Raw genomic sequence first — 17,806 nt, 5'->3', positions numbered from 1 at the left:
ACCTTACCAGCCCTGGCTTCATCCTCGCTGGGCTGCAGAGGCGGCCCCTGCTCTAGTTGAGTCCGGTTCTGCTGCCAGCTGAGGACAGACACACCGTATAAAGGGCCTAGAGGTGGCTGGCATGCCAGGGAGCAGGTCGCCCCTTCCAAAACGCCTTAAAGTGGTGGCTCTCTAGAGATCTGAGGCACCACCTTCCCATTTACTCCTGACTCTAAACTCTAGCTGGCCTGTTTTAGTGTGGCTGGCCGGGGCAGTGACCAGCGCTCAGCTTTGTTCTTGTTTAATTCAAGTCCACCCTGTTGCCCGTGTCCTCTCCACAGCTCTGGGTCTGTTGGCCCGGAGTGTATTTCTGCCAGTGCTGCCTCACTGACTCGGGAGTGGGTCCTGGGTAGTTCATGATAGAGAGGCTAGCACACGCCATGGGGAGAGCCCCCCACGCTCACCTCAGGAGGCCCTGCGGCACATCCAGGCTGGACCACTCTGCAAGCTTCTGTCACGAAAGACAGCTCCGGGCACTGTGCAAATTGGCCTGTTAGCAGTTATGCAGGTCCCTTCTTTGCCAAAAGATCTATTATTCCTCCCCACTGCACCCCCAGCAGAAAAGAGCGAGGGAGATGCCCTGCAGGGACCCCTTGGGAACAACAGTTATGTGCAGTCTGTGCAGTATGAAGAACTTGGCCCCACCAGGCTGAGCCGAAGACACACGTAATTGCAGAATAGCACTGAAGCCATCATCTCCAACCATGCTAGTAATGTTACTGTTTCTATTTATTTTGCCAAATAATTTGTTGAAAATTGCATTTTTGCTATTTTAATCTTGCCAAAAAAGGGGGCCTCACTAATCCTAATTATGTACATACAGAATGATGCACATTGCTTACATCTTTTTATTCCTCCCAAAGAGCATATCAAGGATATATATATACATAATTTGTTAGTTTAACATAAGGCGAAGAGTACCATTTGGTTTTAAGAGTAAATATAGGCTGAATTTATTCAAGACCAAAGCAACCTATTTAATGAGGACAAATGAGTGAAACCAGCTGTTTTAGAATTTATCTGCAGACACAGGAGTGCTCCTTTAAACGAAGAAACAGCCTCCCATGGCAGAGGAAAAGCCAGGTCCTTACAAAGGCCTCTCCCATCCCAGTACTACTTCTGCCTGCTGCTCTGCCCTGGGACGTAGGCCTTCCTGCCATTTCTAGTCACAGGCACCCTCCTGCCTCAGGGCCTTTGCAGATGCCATTCCTTCTACCTGAACATTCTCCCCCAGAGAGCCACATGGTTCACCCCTCACTACCTGCCAGTCTTTGCTCCAATGTCACCTTTCAACGAGGCCTTCCCTGACTTATTTAAAAGGACAACACACCCCACCCTCCCTCCCTACCCACCTCTCTGCATCTTCTTCTTGTGCACCTATCACCATCTGAGTGCTGCAGATGTTAATCATTCATCCATTTATTTGATTCTTGCCTCCCCATCTCCCATAGACTGTAAGCTCCATGTGGGCAGGAACTTTTATATGTCCTGCTCATTGCTGTATCCTGGTGCCTACAACAGTGCCTGACACATATTAGGCACTGGATAAGTATTTATTGAAAAAAGGAAATTAAATCAGTAAATTGAAAACTATTAAGAGGCCAGAAAATGTCAATTTCAGCTTTCATCAAATCTAGGTTCTATTATTGTGAGAACTTTAGCTGACCCAGTGACCTGGCTCCTATGGGTACAAGATGGTTAGATACACCGGGCAGCAGCGGTGGCTTCTGTTCACAGACAAGTGAATGCCTGCCCTGCCGCTAGCCCCACCTCACAAATATGAGGCTCACTGTTCGCAGGGGAGCATTTTGGAACCAGCTGGGATGAAGACAGTTTTCTGCAGGTAGCTCTTGTAGCCAGATGCACAGTAGTGGGTTCCCATCACTGCATGAGGTCACTGTAGACCTGGACCATTCCAGAGAATCCTTTGTAATCAGTCTTTAGGTGTCTCCCAGTCCTTCCCAGTTCAACACGGGTGGCAGCAGGTGGCCCAGCCCGGGGAAAGTCCACCTGACCATTAGAAGGACTCATCCTCCAGCCACCAAAGCAAGGCTGCAGAGGAAGAGGAGCTTGTCACAAACATTAACCGGCTCAGGGCTGGGTAACTGCATTGACAAATTTGGAAGCAGCAGGGCCAGAGAGCCAAGGCCCCTGGGTATCCCCATTGGCCACTGGTGGAGGTGCACTGGAAGGTCAGGGCCTTGACACCACAGAGCCAAGCAACACACACCTCCTTGGGCCCAGGCCCCAGCACGGTGGCCCTCCAGTGCTGGCAGGTGGCCTCACCCACAGCAGGGGAGGCATGGGTCCTCTGATGACCTTCCTGCCCCTGCCAGATGATTTTCACAACTACCTAACTTTGGTGTTTACTTCTAGGTCCTTTGGCCAAATGCGTTTTCTTCTAAGAGTTGTTGGCAAAATACTGTTACAAGCTTCTTATGGGACTTTTGTCCTACTGTGGCCTGGTTAAAGGCTTTGTCCTTCTGTTTAATCCACTTCTGTGGTTTTGCTGTCATTTCTCTTGATGCCATATTTTCAGGTCCCTCGTGGGAGGGGGCATAAGGTCTCCATCGTGACGCCCTCTCTGCAGCTGTCCAGCCAGCAGTGAGTGGGCCCACACATGTGCATTCCTGTGCTTGAATTGCCAAATAAACAGTGTCCCTTTCATTGCTGCCCAAACAGACTGGAGGCCTGCTCCTGCCAGCACTCAGGGAGGGAGTGTGTGCTTCCCAAGAGCCTGCCCCCTTGGCCCATGCAAACTTTCTCCATGGCAGGTGTCCATGAAGGTCTCCCAGGCCCTATGGACTGTCCAGCTCTTTGCACACATTCTTCCCGCTTGCAGGAATGGAATCCAAACGCCTGATATGGAATGATGACTTGGCAGTGGGGAGTGGGGCAGCTTGTCTCCACTAACTTAGGACCAAAACTAGGAAACTCACCATGAGCATGTGTTGGAGATCAGCTGTGACCTCCAGCCCCTGTACACACAGAGGCAAGCCCCACCTCTGACAGAGCCAGTCACCATTCAGTAGGAGCTTGTCTTCCCTGGGCCCCCAGGTGGGAAAGGCTGGGCTCTTAGTCCTACAAGTAAAGGTGCTGTTAGGAGCAAGGAGCAGGCTCAGCTGGGTCCACAGAGGGACTAAGCTCCTTAGTGACCTGTTACTGCCTCATCTACGGAGTTTGAACTCCATTCACCATCACCTTTGAGAATTTGGCCTTGTTTTAACTAAGGATTGTTGAAGTTAATTGTAACAAGGGACCATCCTCACCCTGTGTTTGCTTTGTTCCATTAAACGTGCGTTTGGCCTAATGAAGTCAGTGAATGTTCCTCTTTCTTTTTTCTTTTTTGGTTTCTTTGACTGATTTTTGGGTGATATATGTTGCTTTATTTCTCCCATTTTCTTTGATTACTGTGGACAAAGGAAAACACTGAGGCAAAAGTAGGTCGTCAATCATATTACTTTGACCCAGTTGTGCAGAACCCCTTTCTACCTGCAGGTATTAATTCCAATTCAATGCAAATATCCTTTTCAATCCGGTCCATTCTTGGAGAAGAAACCCATTGTAAGAGCTGTCTTCTGTGGTTGGGATATTACTTTGTAAAGTATTAAAGCACTAAACCAGTTTTTGCAATATGTAGTAAATCTTGCTTTCATTTTGGAAAACTTCCAGTAATGACTACTGCACTTTTTATAGAAGAATTGTATTTAATTTCTTTCTTTTATGAAAGATTATTTCAGTAAAAATAGCTCTGTAATCTGTGTGACATGGCTTCTCCATTACCTGACACAGAGAGAAGCTTTGATGCCTACTCAATAAAATTAACATGTTTGTAAAGTATTGGTTGGTCCAATTATTTGCCCACTGACTCCTGTGTTCTTGGTAAAATGCCATCTAAGAAAAGCTTTATTGCCAAGAGGAAGAGGACTATATCAGACATCCATCCATACCAGTTTTGTTTTGTTTTAAGTGTTTTCCCAGCCAGATGAGATGTAAACCCAGTTGTCACCATTTCATTCTCTTTTTTTGTTTGTTTGAGACGGAGTCTAGCTCTCTGTCACCCAGGCAGTGGCGTGATCTTGGCTCAGTGCAACCTCTGCCTCCCAGGTTCAAGTGATATTCTCCCACCTCAGCCTCCTGAGTAGCTGGGATTACAAGTGCGCACCATCATGCCCAGCTAATCTTTTTTTTTTTTTTTTTTTTTTTTTGTATTTTTAGTAGAGACAGGTTTTCACTACTCTGTTGTTGGCCAGGCTGGTCTCAAACTCCTGACCTCAAGTGATCCACCTGCCTCAGCCTCCCAAAATGCTGGGATTACAGGCGCGAGCCAGCACGCCTGGCCAAGTTTCATTCATATAAGAGGAAAATAGTTTCTCTCCTTTCTAAAATGACCATGACACATTCTATCTGGATGAAAGCTGTATTTAGCCTGTTTTCACACTCCGGATAAAGACATACCTGAGACTGGGTAATTTCTAAAGAAAAAGAGGTTTAATGGACTCACAGTTCCACGTGTTTGGGGAGGCCTCCCAATCACGGCAGAATGCAAAAGGCACATCTTACGTGGCAACAAGCAAGAGAGAATGACAGCCAAGTGAAAGGGGAAACCCCTTATAAAACCATCAGATCTCATGAGACTTACTACCACGAGAACAGTATGGGGGAACCCGCCTCCATGATTCAATTATCTCCCACCAGGTCCCTCCCACAACACAAGGGAATTATGGGAGCTACAATTCAAGATGAGATTTGGGTGGGGGCGCAGCCAAACCATATCAAAAGCTGAATAGGGTTGTCCTTAACATGTCTTCACCAGAGGTTGCAACCATAAGCAAGAGAATGGCAGCTGGGAGCATAGAGGAGGAGGAGGAGGATTTTGCCGTGAATTTTTATCTGTGAGTGCTCTTCTATGGAGGAGAGGCGCTGCCTCTGTAAAAGAAAGAAGCCCCCTCAGGAGGCTGTGGGTGGGGTCCAGGCCACAGGCCTATCTAAAGAAGGTGTGATGCACCCAGGACTCAGTCCCAACCCACTGTGTGCCATGCACTGGGACAGTGATGGAGGAGGTAATGACAGGGTCTCACGCACTGAATAGGCATCATTGGGGGGTGGCACATTCTGTGCCTAGTGGAATTCAATCCATGCAGCAACCCTGTGAGATAGCAAAATCTCTGTGTTGTAGACAAGAAAAGTAAGGTTTGGCGAGGTAAGTCGTAAAGCCAGGATTCCAGCTCAGGTGTGTCTTACATGAGGGTCTGTGCTCCCAGCATCAGAGTACATTGTCATCCTGAGGAATGGGCAAGGCCCCTGCCCAGGAGGAGCTCAGAGTCTAGGGGATGGTGACACACAAGTCCATCTGGCTCCAGGTGGGGGGTGAGTTAGCACAGATGGGAGAAGGACAGGAAAGATACCTGGCGGGGCTGTGGGATTTGCTGGAGCCATGGCCACTACATACCCATGGAATCCTGTTAAGGCCAATGGGACCATCCGTTTCTGGCTCTAATGTTTTTCTACACGAGGAAACAGGAAACTGTTCTTAGTTTGTTCAGGACAAGCAGAGAATCCCATATGAAAGACAAAATACTGCATTTGAAGCTTTGAAACGTGCTTAGAAGACTATATAGGATGGTGGTAGGAACCCTGGATTGGGCTGGCCCCAGAATTGACCTTGAGGAAGGCATCTCACCATCTCGCCCCAGGTTTCTGTTCTGTAAAAAGTGACTCAAGGCTCTTGAAGTTTCCCCACCAAATCAAAAAATCCGTGTATTATTTAGAAAAGCAAAAGTCACCTCAGTTATTTTGACAGAGAATTTAATATAGGAAACTAGTCAAGCAGGTATTGGAAGCCTAAAAAACACAAAAAGGAGACATACACGTCCCACGGAGAGAACATACAGGAAGCAGCTTCCTCACAGGGTCAGGGGCAAAGCAAAGAGGGCATGTTGTTAAAATCCACAGGCAGATAGGGCGGGGCTCCACCGCATTGAGGTCAGACCTTTGAAAAGGGAGCTCTTCCCAGCTGGTGCCTGTGCCTCAGGAGGCCAGAGGAGGAGGCTCACAGTGCTAGGCTCAGATCACCAGGGAGGGGTTGCCGGTGTCTCAGTAGAGGCTGTGATTTGGCCGCTTCTTTCCTGTGGGGGGAAAAATGAAATTGAAACAAACTGCAGCTAGCAAGTGAAGAGCTGCTGCTAAGAAAACATTGAGAGAAACTGGAAGCAAAAGGAATGAGCAAGTCTTTATGTGTCTTGACCCACCTACACACATGCATATATATGCATGTATGCATGTATGAACGTACATGTATGTGTGTGTACACGCACACTGAGCAAGAAGAAAGATAGGCAAATATGCCTCCCTACTGCAGGCCCCCTGGAACTGAAGCTGGCCACAGAGCACTGTTGGTATTTGAAACTACCTTCTTCCATAACCATTCCATGTTGGCTTTGCTCTCAGGCAGACTTCAGCTTGTTGGGATTCTTTACCTGAAGGACAATCCAAACTTTCATTCCTGTAGATTCTGAGTCCTCACAAGCCCTTTTGTTCAATGCCATCATTTACCATTAACTTATTTTTGGATGTGGACAAAATTAAAGGCACCCCAAAGAGTCCCCTAGATTTCAGACATCATTTATTGGCCCCCATTACGTAGCAACAACTCAGTCACCCAGCCAATAGAGTAACGACCTTCTTTGCATTGATTCGCCTAGCTCAGAAGCCCAAAATGGCCAAGTCTCAGCTCCAGGTTCAGCGAAATCACTGTGCTGCCTGTTGGGAAGCTCCCTGGGGAAGTAAGAACTACAAAACAGAAAAGCGCTAAGGTGTGGAGCAGGGGAGGTATAGATTCTTGGTTACGAGGTATGGGGCAGGGGCAGGTACAGATTCTTGGTTACAAGGCTTCATAGTGACAAGAGCTCCTCATATGCCCACCTCTTGTTTCCCAGACCATGTGTTCTGGCCATGGGACCACCATATGGCAGACCATATGGCAGTTGCTGATTCAAATCCCAAACTCCATCTGTAAGGTAGAACTCCGACCTTTCAGGGAGCTGTCTCCCTGCTGGCATACTAACTGAGTCTTCACTAGGCAGGACCACAGCACTATCAAGCCAGCTGCTTCTGGGTCAGTGGGATGTGGAGTAAGTGAAATCCTTATGCATGATCTCATTGCTTTAAAATTGAAATTCTTCATCAGAAGTAACACTGTGTAGAATACCACAGCGATGAATAAGGCACTCTTTAAGTCCACGATAGTGGCTTTTGGCAGCAGCATTGCAGACAGGGAAAGCAAATCTGAATCCAGGGCACACCTATTCCAGTGAGGGAAAATTATTTTCCTTTATGAAGGGGTCCAGCTGGCCAACAGGAATCTGGCTGGCCCTCCCCAGGAATGCACCACAGGGGAGGCTGTCAGAAGATCACTCCAGCAAAGCAGTGGTGGCCTCCAGGCTGGCCTTGGCAAGAGAAAATTCATGTCATTGTGCTCATTCACAGCCTCCATCCCTGTAATCATGGTCCTGGGCGCATTGAATAAACATCAGGATGGCTGGTGGGAGGGTCAGCTAGCATCACAGAGCATGCTTTCTTGTCCACCTGAGTCTCAAGAGCCTCCTCTGCACAGGGAGCTCCTGGTGAGCATAAACATGCCACCCAAATATCTCCAGTCTTTTTACACCTTCTGAGCGATCCATCCACATACATCCTACCCCACCTTCCCGTACATACATCTGTTACCATGCTTCCTTGTCACCAACCTTGGAATCCTGTTCTTTCCAAGTTCCTGAGCATCTAGTCAAATTGTTTTCACCTGCCCATGAATCAGTGTAAATCATGGTTTTTCAATAGTGGCACTATTGAAATTTGGGGACAGATCATTCTTTTCTGTAGGGAACAGTCCTGTGTGCATTGTAAGATGTTCAGCAGCATCACTAGCTGACTGTGGTGGTTAGTTTTACGTGTCAACTTGACTGGGTTAAGGGATGCCCAGCTAGCTGGTAAGCCATTATCTCCGGGTGTGTGTGAGGGTGTTTACAGAAGAAGTTAGCATTTGAATCCATAGACTGAGTAAAGATGGCTCTCAGCAATGTGAGTGGGCCTCATCCAAATCGTTAAGGGCCCACATAGAACAAAAAGGCCCCTAGAGGAAGGTTGAGTTTACACTCTCTGCTTGAACTGAAACATCCATCTTCTCCTGCCCTTCTGCTGGCTCTCCACCCCTCAGACTGAGACCAGACTTACACCATTGGCCTCCTTGGTTCTCAGAGCTTTGGGTTCAGACTGATGCTACATCAGGGGCTTTCCTGGGCCTCCAGCTTGCAGGTGCAGCTCATGGGACTTCTCGGCCTCCCCAATCATGTAACCAAACCCCTCATAATAAATCTGTTTTTGTGTATCTCTCTATATTCCATTGGTTATGCTTCTCTGGAGAACCATGACTAATATACTGACCTCCACTCACTGGATGCCAGTAGCACCCCCACCTAGTTATGGCAATCGAAAATGTCTCCAGACATTGCCAAATGTCCCTGGGAACTGGAACTGGAGAGCACCCACTGCTGAGAATCACTAGTGTAGGTTAATTCTTCTGGCTGTCTTTCGGTCCAGAAAAGCGAGAGCCATTTGTTCTGTTCCATCCACTGGGACAATTTCCCTTCCCTGCCATCTTCCAAGGACACTCCAGAATTCCCAGGGCCCACTCTCAGCTGGTACCCACTATCCCAGATAACCATCTGAAGTCTGGTCTCAGCCATTTGGTCACGGGAGTTTCTGTGAGCCACAGACAGATTGAGAGAGGAGTCAACACAAGCAGGAGTGCATGTCACAGGGGTCTCAGCCACCTGTTCACACACTGACACGTGCCTTCTGGATTTTCTCCAACCCATCCTCTCATACCCGATCTTCACTTGATGACAGCTTACAGCTGCGTGTGCCCAACCTTATGGATGGGCGGGTCGAGTAACACCCAGTCTTTGATGGCCAGCTTAGTATTGCAGAGTCAGCTGATGTCCCCGGTCATCTGTTCAGTCCTTACCAGGACCCAGGAGTATGCCAGGAGCTGCTTTTTAGAAAGCAGAATGTATATATAGAAGAAGGCATGGGTTTGCTCCAGAATATGGAGTTCAATACTACAGTTCACCTCCTGGAGCTCTCTGCTATGTTGCTGTTGGCCACAAACACTTGAGCACCACTGAATCTGTTGGGTGATGAGGCCCAGGGGACCCCACCTGCAACTAGTAGTCTCAAAGTCACCCTGGTCAATGCATTGGGATAGCACCCCCAAATCATGTATAGGATGCCTTCAAAATGCAAAAAGTCTCAGCAAGCATCATGCCTCATTTTGGGGTATGACCACTTATCTTTCACTTTCTTGGGGTGTCCTGAAATGCTCCACAGGATCCTCAGCCACTTCACCAAGTGGGTAAGCCCCTGAGCATTTATGGGGTTCATCTCCTACTTTTGTGTCTTACCAAGGTGATGGCAGTGGCTGCTGCCATCACACTGGCTGCAGAAGGGAGGTGGCTGGGGCTGCACACTCCATGGAGCTGGTGGGAGCCCTGCGCTTCTGAGTTGGGGCAGAAGCTCCCTGAAAGTCGCTGTGGCCGCCCAACCCACAGCTGCAGACCCAGGCCTCCTGTGCTTCGAAGAAGGCAGGAGCCCCGCCCTCCTGGACAAGGCTACAGCCGTCCCAACTGTAGCTGTGCTTCCAAGCCTCCCTGTGCTCTTGGAGGGGGGCAGGAGCAGGTAGGAGCTGCCCTCCTGGGTGCAGCTGCCTGAGCGGCGGCTACAGACCTGGCCCTCCCACTCCACAGAGCAGGAAGGCGCTAGGGACAAGCAGGACCCCCGCCCCTTCCAAGTTGGTGGGGCGGGAGCTCTCCAGGTGCAGCCGCAGCCCTCCCAGGTGCAGGACGGGGGCATCTCTGCAGCCTGTAGCCTCGGCCCCCATCCTCCATCCCTGCAGGCTCAGGGGTGTCTGCTTCCACTGCCTGGCCCCTCTCCTCTCTGGCACCTGCTCCAATCTCGAAGCTGGGTTGGGGCCAAGCCCTGGGGCCACGAATGGCAACGGAAGGCCTGGGCAGAAGTCGGGGGCGGGGGGTCCCTGTAAGACCCCACCTTCAGGTCAAGGAGGGCCTGAAGGCTGGGGCCCGGCTACCAGTCCCATGGACCAGAGTGGGGACTCGTGGTGCCTCCTCTGGCCCACCCATGTCCACCAGTGGACCAGTCAACATGCACTTCCTCCCCTCTGAGGTCCATAACAGCCCTGCTCTCAGCCAGAGCAGGACAGAGGACGGTCAGCCAGAGGCCGGAGAGATGATGGGATGACCAACTGCAGAGAGGAGCTACTCACTGTGGGTCTTCTCTGAGCTGTTCTAATACTAAATAAAGTTCTTCTTCTTCTTCACCCTTCACTTGTCTGCGTACCTCATTCTTCCCAGATGCAGGACGAGAACTCGGACAAAGACGCCATGGAGGTTTCCAGGAAGAAAATCAACACCAATCAACTCCCCAAAGATCCCGAAACAAAGGATCCTAATGTACTTGCTACTCCTGTCCCATCAGGACCAATCAGCATAGTGTCAATGGTGTGGCCCACTATGGTTTTCTGTGGCATCTCTGTGGATGCTATCATGGCAGAGAGAGCAGGAAAACTGGCATAACCCTGAGGCAAACTGGGAAGGGGTGCTGTGGGTGCCCTAGACATGAGCAGACTGTTTCTGGTGTTCCTGGAAATTGACATAGAGATTAAGAGCCAACTCTCAGTGCTGCGGGGCTGCAACTGTGGCTCCCAATGAAGAAGCTTCAGGCAAGGCGCCGTGGCTAACACCTGTATTCCCAGCACTTTGGGAGGCCAAGGTGGGTGGGTTACCTGAGGTCAGGAGTTTGAGACCAGCCTGGCCAACATGATGAAACCCCATCTCTACTAAAAATACAAAAATTAGCTGGGCATAGTGGCATGTGCCTGTAATCTCAGCTACTCGGGAGGCTGAGACAGGAGAATTGCTTGAACCCAGGAGGCGGAGGTTGCAGTGAGCCTAGGTTGCACCACTGCACTCCAGCCTGGGCAACAGAGTGAGACCCAGTCTCAAAAAAAAAAAGGAAGCTTCATCCAGAACAGCAGCTGCAATTGGAGTCACCAGCTGGTTACCTTCACTCTGGAGCACTGTATTTCCCCAAGACGCGTCTGTCTTCAGTAGAGGTTAAGCAGGCCAGGGAAGCAGAGACATAATAGGAACTTCCACCCTGAAATCTCTCGAGTAGTTGATAGTGGCGCTAATCTCTGCAACTCCCCTAGGATGTGGGGTTAATTACTTTTGATTTACTATTGAAGTAGGGAGGGAAAATTCCCTTTCTTTCCACTTTCCCTTTCTTTCCACTTTCTACCAAAATGGCATTCACTCCGTGGCAGAAGAGCCAATGTGGGGGCTCTGTGGGGGCTCTGCTGGTTGCCGAGTGGAACTATTTCAATTGTACATTCAGAAATGGGAGACATGACCCCCGGAGAGCCCGCAGACACCGTCCCATGGAAATTCACACCTGGGACCAAACACTTTTTATCATCTGACCTCCATAAGCCCCCACTTTGACTGCTGGGCCACGGTAGTGTCTTGAAGTCCCCCAAATCGGTGACATCTCAGAGCCAGTGCCAGGTAATCACCGGATTATCAAGGCGTTCCTTTCCCCTGCCGTAATTGAGGAGGAGACATTTGTTAGAACAACTCTTTTTGCCCCAGGGCACAGTCACCCTAGAGAAAAGCCACAGGCTCATGGGCAGTAGGCATCTGGGATAACATGGCCGGGTCCCTTCTCCAGGGACTTTTCTCCAGGGGGCCTGGCTCACGTTTAGTCAAGGAGCTCCATACCTGTCAGGTGGCTCCGGAGTTCTGGAAAACCTGATGCACTGCTGTGAGTCTACAATATGGCTACCTAAGTAAGAAATTTCACCTTCAAATCTGCAGTGTTTTCCAATAAAATTAATTTTATTGAGGTGTATTTTATATACAGTAAAATACACAAATATCAAAGTATAGTCTGATTAATTTTGGCAAAGACACCCCCCAGGTCATCACCACAGCCAAGATACAGAACATTCCCACCACCCCTGAGACCCTCCTGCCCTTCCCACTGCCCCCTGCCCTCAGAAGCAGCGATTGCACAGGTGTGCTCACTTTAGATTTATTCTGTATAAACCTCATGCAGCATGTGCCGTTTCTAGTCAGTTTTCATTTGCTCAACCTGAGGTTTCTGAGATTCATTGTGATTGTTGTGGGTTTCAGCAGTTTGTAATGTTTTTTGATGAATAGTCTCCTATTGCATTGGCCACACCACCATTTGTGTTTGTTTTCTTTTTAATGGACATTTGGGTTATTTCCAGTTTGGGAATAAAGCTGCTATGAACATTTGTGAGCATTTGGTAGACACAGGCTTTCAGTTCTTCTGGATAAATACATAGAGTGGGCCGGGCGCGGAGGCTCTCTCACCTGTAATCCCAACACTTTTGGGAGGCTGAGGCGGGCGGATCACCTGAGCTCAGGAGTTCCAGACCACCCTGGGCAACATGGTAAAACCCCATCTCTACTAAAATACAAAAAAATTAGCCAGGGCCGGGCGCGGTGGTTCACGCCTGTAATCCCAGCACTTTGGGAGGCCAAGGCAGGTGGATCACAAGATCAGGAGTTTAAGACCAGCCTGGCCAAGATGGTGAAACCCCCGTCTCTACTAAAAATACGAAAATTAGCTGGGCGTAGCAGTGGGCCCCTGTAATCCCAGCTACTCAGGAGGCTGAGGCAGAGAATTGCTTGGCCTGGGAGGCGGAGGTTGCAGTGAGCCCAGATCGTGCCACTGCACTCCAGCCTGGGCAACAGAGCAAGACTCCGTCTCAAAGAAAAAAAAATTAGCCGGGCATGGTGGCCCACGCCTGTAATCCCAGCTACGGGGGAAGCTGAGGCACGAGAATGGCTTGAGACCCAGAGGCAAAGGTCCAGCTTGGGCTACAGAGCAAGACTTCGTTTCAAAAAAAAAAAAAAAAAAAAAATACATAGAGTAAAATTGCTGGGTCACAGGATGAGAAGTGTGTACTTAACTTTATTAGAAATTGCCAAACAGTGATCTAAACAGGTTGCATGGTTTTCCATTCCACCAGCAAATGGATTCAGTTACCTGAGACAGGAGCATACCATGTCCATTTTTCCGGTGCCCATGCAGTAGCCCCCACAAACGTACCTGGAGCAGCCCAAGTAGCTGTCTGTTCCTTGTACATGGGGTTTTCCACATCTGAGTTAGGCACATGCATGGAAGCACAGAATCCCGCCATGCCCCATGGCATGTTTGCACAGGCCTGTGCCATGTGTTCCTCCTCCCAGGAGCCTCCCCTGTCTCATGCCTCCCCCTACTCCCTTCCTCTTGGAGGTTGAGCTCACATTCTGCCCTCTGTCCTGGTCAGCCTCACCTGTGCCTCCTCTCCTCCCTCAGGTGTTTGGTTCCTGGGTGCCAGGATCTTGATTTGCCCCTGTGCCTTTGAAGGCTCAGTCGATGGTGTGATTAGCACCCTTTCCTTTGGTGCAGAAGAGAAGCCTTCCTCTGCGCCCAGGTGAGCTGGGTAAGCAGCCTGAGCCTGGGCATGCCCCTTGCCCGGGGAACAGAGGTGACTCCCTGCCATGCAATTCCCAGGGAGTGTCTGGGAGTGCCCTGGGAGGAGCTCCACAAAGCACCAGGGCTCAGCTCTGCCCCAGGCAGGGACTGCCCAGGAAGGAAGACTTCTCAGTGGAGGTGAGGGCTGCACAGGGCCCTGATCTACTCAGACAGAGAAGGGGACAAAGGGGCACCCCAGCAGATAGGACGTGCACTCCTTCCACAAACTGCCTGAGGACTGCTTTGTGCTGGGCTCACTAAGTGTTGTGGATTTGTCCAGGAATAACACAGCCCAGTGTCCTCCCTTAGTGGTACAGAAGGCAGGAAAGTTAGCATAGGCGCTGCTGTGACAAGAAGGAACAGGGACAATAAGAGCCAGGGTGGTGGCCACTTTCCCCTGGGTCTGGGGGCTCCTACAGTGAGCCCAGGGCTGTCGTGACACAGCCTGGCCACTCTCACATCCTTGACGGGGAGGATCACCAATGCAGCTTTGTGGATGAGGCTCAGAAGGGATAAGATCATCTGCCCAGGGTCACACAGGGAGGAAGGAGCCAAGCCAGGCTGCAGGGTAACTTGGCCGAGTCCCTAAATCTGCACTTGTCCTGGACAAGCCAGCAGAGGGACAGGAAGCCAGAAGTGACGAGGGGCCATTCATCAGTAGCTGGTGGTGCTGGCCAGCCCTCAGGTCATCAGAGCTAGGCGGGCACCATCCTCCATGGCCCCTTCGTGTCCACCCTATTGTCACAAACAGTGCAGGGGCCATGAAGGGAAGGAAATGTGACCAGAGCAGTCCTTGTCCCCACCAGGCTTTACTGCAGGAGACAGCATGGCCCTCCTGCACTCAAGTCTGTCCCTGCCTCCCTGCCCTTAGAGCTGGGCAGCATGAGGCCACTGATGGCTCCCACTGTGCTAGCTCGCCTTCCTCCATGGACTGTCTCAACAAAGTCCCAACACTCATCAGTTCCAGATTTGTGCTCTGTGTTTTTGACTTTCCAGGTTTCCATAACTCATCCCAGTCACTGGAACTGGAGTTCTCTGTGGGGTGGGTGAGGGTGTTTGAGCCACGTGTCCCCTGCTCTGATGAGCTCAGCAGCCCTCACCTGAGCACTTCGGCAGCAGAACGGAAGGAGGATTTCTGGAGGAGGAGAGGCGGGAGCCCCAGCCTGTCTGCTGTTGACCTCCCAGGACCAGCAGGAGCACCTCAGAGGCTGGTTCAGGGGTAGGAACCAGCGAAGCATAGAATATTTCCTGCCAGTCCAAGGAACAGCTGCTATCAGAGTTCCCACGTTTGCAGAAAATGCTTTGCCCTAAGCAGTGAGGTGAGAGCTGGACACCTGCATGGTGAGCACCGTGGAAGAAGAGACCCCTGGTTGGCCACGTGCTGTGTCCACATCAGGGTTTTTCATGTTTTATTCTTCTCACCCAGGAGAAAAAAAGTAAGTTGCCTGTAGCCAACCAATTATTTATTTCTCCTTTCAAATCTAGTATCTTAACCAGTGAGTTAATTCTGTAGTTCTAGATTTTACTGCAGTTTTTGATCAGTAATTCATAATCTGGAATCCATAACCTACTTGTGCTACACCCAACAGTAATAAAATTGGAAGGCTGGGCTTGATGCTTTGTTTATTATCAAATAAAGCCCAGCAGTTTATTCTCCTTTGTCACGAGCAAGCAGTTGGAGGAACACGCCTGACCCATACATTTCCTACCGGAAAATAGGAATGAGCAATGATACTGTTTTGGAAAAACTCTCTCAGTTGTGTTTTTCCTCTGCTCTCACACCACCACAACCATCATCACAGAAGAAGACTTCTGTGACCAAAGGCGTGGAGGTTTCTCCTACACACCAGGCAGCAGACACCAGCTGGGTGTCCTCCACTTCAACTCCCACACTGTCTACCTGGAAAGTGGGGCAGATCCTCTCTTAGGACTGCCCGGCTCCCAGACGCCAGGTGCAAGTCCAGGCCTCTGGAACTTCTGACCAACCAGCTTCAAGTTAGAGTTCCCACAACCCTCTCTGGGTTCTATTAGTTTATTGGAGCAGCTCACAGAACTCAGTAAGAAACACGTTTACTATTATATATAATATTTATTATTATAAAGGATATTACAAAGACTACAGATGAAGAGATGCATAGGATGAAATCGAGGGAAGGGGCACGGAGTTTCCATGCCCTCCCTGGGTGCCACCCTCCAGGAACCTCCGCGTGTTCAGCTCTCGGGAAGCTCCCGAACCCAGTCCTCTTGGGTTTTGTTTTTTTTTTGGGGTTTTTTTTGGTTTTTTTTTTTTTTTTGAGATGGAGTCTCGGTCTATTGCCCAGGCTGGAGTGCAGTGGCATGATCTCGGCTCACTGCAAGCTCCACCTCCCGGGTTCACGCCATTCTCCTGCCTCAGCCTCCCGAGTAGCTGGGACTACAGGCGCCCGCCACCACGCCCGGCTAATTTTTTGTATTTTTAGTAGAGAGGGGGTTTCACTGTGTTAGCCAGGATGGTTTCAATCTCCTGACCTCGTGATCCGCCCGCCTTGGCCTCCCAAAGTGCTGGGATTACAAGCGTGAGCCACTGCGCCCAGCCTCCTTTTGGGTTTTGATGGCAGCTCCGTGACATCAGCATTCCATCTCCCAAGGTATAGGGCAGGACTCCCTCTGGGGAGGGTCTGGTGACCCACAATCAGAAAGGTGCAGGAGGAATAGAGTCCTGTCTTGGGGCAGGTAAAAGGAGGTCAGGAGAAGACCAGAGAGATTCTGTTTCCTGAGCCCTAAAGCACCCAACGTTATAACAAAAGACCCTAACACAGGCTATGGGAGTTACAAGCCAGGAACCGTGGACAGAAACACATATATATATAATAACACCACAGATACTAAACACATCATATTCAAAAACAACTTCTTTAAGAATAATCAACTTCATAGGCCGGGCGCAGTGGCTCATGTCTGTAATCCCAGCACTTTGAGAGACCAAGGTGGGCGGATCACCTGAGGTCAGGAGATCAAGACCAGCCTGACCAACATGGAGAAACCCCATCTCTACTAAAAATACAAAATTAGCCGGGCATGGTGGCACATGCCTGTAATCACAGCTACTCAGGAGGCTGAGGCAGGAGAATCGCTTGAACCTGGGAGGCAGAGTTTGCGGTGAGCCGAGATTGCTCCATTGCACTCCCTCCTGGGCAAAAAAATCATCATCATCATCATCAACTTCATTAGTTAGATTCCTTTTTGTACCAGGTTTTTAAAAATCCTTTTGTAAGAGCCTCAGCACTGCCACCATGAGGAGAATTTCTACCCAGGGGAGATGGAATAAGAGTAACCAACCCTGTCCCCTGGAGGAAAATGCTTTAAAAGTGGTTTTGATGGTCTGGGGGTGAGGGCTCATTTGAGTCTGTTTTATGGCTCCTCCCCCAAGCTCCTGAAATAAACCCCGGGCCCTTTCCTGCTTTGTCCGTGCTCACGGTTATTCCTGGCACGCATGTTGCTATTCTGGTCCGCCGTGTAGCAGGTGCTTTGTGGCCAAGGCACCCACTGCTTTAAGGGTGCCAAGCCCCATCAGGCTGAAGGGCAAACAGGAAAGGTCAGTGATGGAGGAGGAGGCAGAGGGCCCTGGGCAGAACCTGGCTGTGAACTGGAATGCTGTGCTCATGTCGCTATCCAAAGGCTTTAAGGTAAGACTTCGAATTCTCTTCTGTGCTTCCCTCCCAAGCCTTTAGGAAATGACTCCATCATTGCCACCTTGACTTTGAACTCCTGAGATGGCATTCTGTAACAGCATTCTATAATGTCATTCCAAAATGTATGTGATAAAATGGTGGAAATACTTATTTTTTTCAATTTGGACATTATGTATTAATTAACCTTCTGGAAAAAGAGAAACAAGCCCTGAGTGGGGCCACATGCAGGTCAGGAAGGAGGTGAGTTAGCAGGTATGCCAGGACCCACCTCGGAGCTCCTCTGGGGTGCTGGTCACAAACAGCAGCGGCACAGTCACAGAACACCAGGGTATGTGAGTCACCTCTATGTATGACGGAGGCATCTGACAGCCATCACTGGCGCTTACCCTGAGAATGGTCCTATGGTCTAAGAAGAGTGTTGGCAGAGTTCTGAGTTAAGGTATCCAGGAGTGGCCAATTTGGAGATTCACTCCTTA

At 49.9% G+C, this 17,806-nt stretch overlaps 1 protein-coding gene across 1 annotated transcript in view; it reads right to left on the bottom strand.

The window, feature by feature from the left end:
• Positions 1-5,943: 5,943 nt before the first annotated feature.
• Positions 5,944-17,806, bottom strand: part of KLF13 (KLF transcription factor 13) — a 146,816-nt gene continuing 134,953 nt past the window's right edge. The window contains exon 3 of the mRNA XM_034938455.3: positions 5,944-6,167. The gene's annotated coding sequence lies outside the window, so the exon portion shown is untranslated. The remainder of the gene's footprint in view (positions 6,168-17,806) is intronic.

This window comes from Pan paniscus, chromosome 16 (assembly GCF_029289425.2).
Source record: "Pan paniscus chromosome 16, NHGRI_mPanPan1-v2.0_pri, whole genome shotgun sequence".
In the NCBI taxonomy this organism is placed as follows: domain Eukaryota; kingdom Metazoa; phylum Chordata; class Mammalia; order Primates; family Hominidae; genus Pan; species Pan paniscus.
The sequence above is the reverse complement of the archived record's forward strand: the minus strand, read 5'-3'. Positions and strand labels throughout refer to the sequence as shown.